We start from the raw sequence: 4,282 nt of genomic DNA, 5'->3' as shown, positions 1-4,282 counted from the left end.
CAAAATAAGAAAACAAAAGTATATATTATTCATCACCCACAGCTAACAAGAACTTTCCTCTAATTTGTATAATATCCTTCATGTTCATGTTCTTTCTCCAAACCTGCAACTGGCCATCTCTGCCAACATTTACACTGTGGTCATGTTAAATAATGAAGAACAGCATATATGGATGTCATTGTCTCGTCTGTGTGCTTATTTTTTTCTGTATTTGACTATTCTTTTGTTTCTGTAACTTGTTGAAACATAGTGGCTGAGTGACTAAAATTCTGTTGATCTCCACTTGGTAAGGTTTTTGTCTGCTGGCAATAGGTCAGAGTTTTCACCTTGCTTTTTGCTAATGTTTTGTCACAGCAGTCTTTGTAAGGGTTTTGTGGTATGGGGTGCTGATGCACAGTTTGGCAAAGATATGATAAGGATCAGTTGTAGTGTGACAGCCTGCTAGGAACTGGAGCTTTCAGAGCAGGAATGTGCACTTTCAGATTCATAATCAAAAGTTTTCTTTGTGGATAAAAATCCTGTCATGTCATGTAATGTGTATTAGGAAAGAAATAAAATATCTATTAAAAAAAAAAAAAAAAAAAAAAAGATAACCAAATTAGAGTAGGCTAGGGTTTGAAAATACGATTTTTCATTATAAGTGAAAACTTTACTGATATTGAACAATTCTGCCACGTGTTGAGTGTCTGAAGATCTGAATGCTGAGAACTTTTGATCTGAAAACTCTTCCTTGAGAGAGGGAAAAAAGACTCTATATATATATATATATAAAAACCTTATATATATGTGTGTGTGTATATATATTAAATGTTATATATATGTATATGTGTGTGTATATATATATTATGTATCTGTGGACACTTCCAGGGTCTGTGTGAATTAGCGTGCATATTAAAGTGAAAACCAGATTCCTTCATGTGCAATACTTTTGATAAGGTAGAGAAGGATTCAACAAGGACATTTGGAACACAGGGGACTAAAAAGTATTCAGTCTCATTGTTGCATGATGACATAATCAGCCCTATGCATTTTGGTTATAAGTCAGAAGTTGCCTATTAAAACTCAAATAAAAATGCTTTACAAAGTAAGGTTTCAGAGAAAATACAGTGCTGCCATTTTTTTTTTTTTTCTGTAGGATATGGAAATTTGGGTGGATTATCTGTTCAGAGGAGGCTTCCTTTATTACCACGCCCCCCCGCCCCCCTTTTTTTTTATTTTAGACATCTGCTAACATTCCATAGAGTCTAACAGATGTTGCAGAGTGAGTCCCTTATACAATTCTTAGGGACAAGGGGATGATAAAGAATGACATTTCCACATTAGAATCACCGCCTCTCTGAATATGACCATCAGGATAGCTTTGTATAATTTTCAAGTATGAGATTATACTCCTGATAAGCCCAATTCACAACTTCATTGTTATCCATGGGTAAAATGTAAGCATGGTTGTTACAGTCTCTGCTCACACATTACTGCAATGACAAATAGAAGAATTCTCCAATACTTTTTGAAGATTGTATGGAATACTCAGTTATAAAGTGTCTTTAAAATAACTCAATTTTATAAGATGGGTTGTTTCAGCACAAGCAAGGGCTGATTGTCATGCGATGTAGAGGACCATTTTTATTATTTTGGCAAGAACAGGGACAGTTTTGTCCTGACGAGCTATTAGATGAATACCAGAATGCGTCACATGAAAAACCACTGATCTTTAACCCAGTTATCTACTTAACCAAGCCTAGAAATGAATAGTGAATAAGGGAAGAGCAAAGGCCAGTTTACTGTCATTACAAATTACAGAAACTGTTAACATCTGCAGCAGAATGAACTCTGGGAATTACAGGTACTATGCAGTAAGTCAGTCGAGAGTACAGAGATTTATAAAACCATGTATACAAATATGAGATTACCAACTGTGTATGTCGTGTGTGTATATTGTTACTATTGAAAATTTGAACATTTGCGTAAAAAGGCATAAAGATTTTCTGAGTCTTTTCCCAGTTTTTCTTCATCCTGAGAATGAGCACCAAATGTAAGGAATGTTCCTGTAGGATAATCGATTGATAGTTATCATTAAATAGAAACATGTAAGCACTAAATCAACAGAAAGAATAAATCTGGGCTCACTGTTTTATCCTTTTTTTTTTTTTTTTCCCCAGGAGTAGTCTTGGGGACACTGCTGAATGTACAGTTAATATAAACATTTATACTGAACTCCTAGATGTTTGAAAATCAAATAATGTAAAGATCAGTAACATTTTAAAATGATGAGTTATGGGAATTAATGCTTACAGAAAAGCACCATTCTTTCTTGCCCTGCTAGTAGAATCACATTGTCTCCCTACAGTCTTGTTAGCTCATACTAACTGAAATGCAAATTTTTTCCAACTAATTGGACCTCGTTGAACGTACATGTACAGTACATAGTTATATGCATGTAGATTTTTTTTACTAAATTCCTCTGTAATTATTTTCTTGATTAATATCTAAAGCAGAGACGTGGAAAAAAAATCTCCTTAAAGAGTTTACATATTACTGAACATTAAGAATATAGGAACTGTTGCATGTTTTAACAGCTTAATTAATAATATAGAATAATTGGAACAAAAAGAAGGAAATATTTTTTTCACTGTTTAGTTATTTTGTACTATTTACATTAACCCTTTGACTGAACTAATTAACACTTAAATGATCAGAATAATGGAATTTAGAAAAAATAAGATATGCTTATGTTATATAGCACATTCTGCTGGACAGCTTTTCTTACTTTTCAGGCATCACTTGGGCTTTCTGTAATCACCTTTTCTATCCTTTCTTGCTATATGTTGCATTTCTGTATAGGTAGTTCTAAGAGGAGAGACAAATTCAACAATATTGTATTTTTAAAAGATTCACAAAGCTACACATGTAATTGTCTTTCATAGTAATTAATAAGTATTAGTTAAAATGAAAAGAAACAAAAAAAACCTCTTCACATACAGTTCACAAAGCACTTAAAATTCTCAAAAACACAAGTAGACAACTGCAACTGCACTCTATTTCAAGTTCTGTTGAACCTGGATTCTGTAGCCACCTCTTCTATTCAGCACCCGGGTATTCCCAGGAGCTGAAAATGTAAAATAATTTCACAGATTCTTTTATCTTTCAGCACAAATGCCATTGGATAACAGTGAAATACTTGCAGAACATATTCATGATTAAAAATTATTGAAAATGAGATTTTTTTAATGCTTTTAAAAGGATTTGTTTTAAATGCTGTTAGAGCCCTTACCTTGTTTATACTGCTTCTGATTCTCCTATCAGATAGCCAAAGGGGAGGGAAAAAATAAATACTGTTCTACTCAGTTTGTGACAAACTTGTATACTAACAAGTAGTTCCTGCGCTTCCCATAAATGATTTGAAGTATATTTCTGCCTGCAAAGGAATTACAGTAATAATCAGGGGTGATAGATTACAAAGGGAAGTACTGAGTTCTAAGCCTAGGTTCTGATTATTACAATATCTGTAAAATATCATGTCAGTTTTGTTTCTCTTTTTCTTTCTTTCTTCCCCTCCCCCCCCTCCCCCCCCCCCCCCCCCCCCCGCTGCACAGTTAGAGGAGTCTTAAACTGCTACTGTAGGAGGTGTACTTCTGTTGCATTTTTCCTGTAATGATTACTTTTATCTCCTTAGTGAGTACTACTTTTCACATCCCTCTCTGAAATTCAGTAAGTATTTGTTTTCTTGGTTTTATATGCTGGCACATTGTGCCAAACAAGATGCTATGTAGGCAGCGTAAATTTAAGGATGACATGAGCTGGACTGGAACTGGCAGACTAAATTTTGTTTCTTTTCTGTCATGTTACTTAGTGAGGGTGGAGATATTTCTTTCTTTAAAATGTTCTGAATCTGTGATGTAGAAGCTACACATCTGACAATTAAATGATAGTCCTCCTTTGATACAGTGATCTGAAGCTGCTTAGATTTCCTGTAAGGTTGTAGCATTCTGGCCAAGATTTCTGCTTGGGAAGACTAGATTTGGATGTATTAGCTAGTCAGCCTAATAACCTTGTACAGACTGTATTGATTTTCTAGGAGAGAGTTTATGAACTAAATAAACTTTGAGTTGGTGTCTTAATAAACTGCTTCTCCCAGTCTGTCACATTTCGTTACTGAGCTCTGCAGTTTAGGGGAAAAAAAGGCTAATTCTGTTACAGATTGTTCACAGCAGGGTCTCCAAATTAGCCCTTTGTTTTGTAATGCCACCTTGCTTGGGCTCGCTTTGAGCACATTTCTCAGTTT

This window comes from Psittacula echo (genome assembly GCF_963264785.1).
Source record: "Psittacula echo genome assembly, chromosome: Z".
Taxonomy (NCBI): domain Eukaryota; kingdom Metazoa; phylum Chordata; class Aves; order Psittaciformes; family Psittacidae; genus Psittacula; species Psittacula echo.
Note: the sequence above shows the minus strand (reverse complement) of the source record.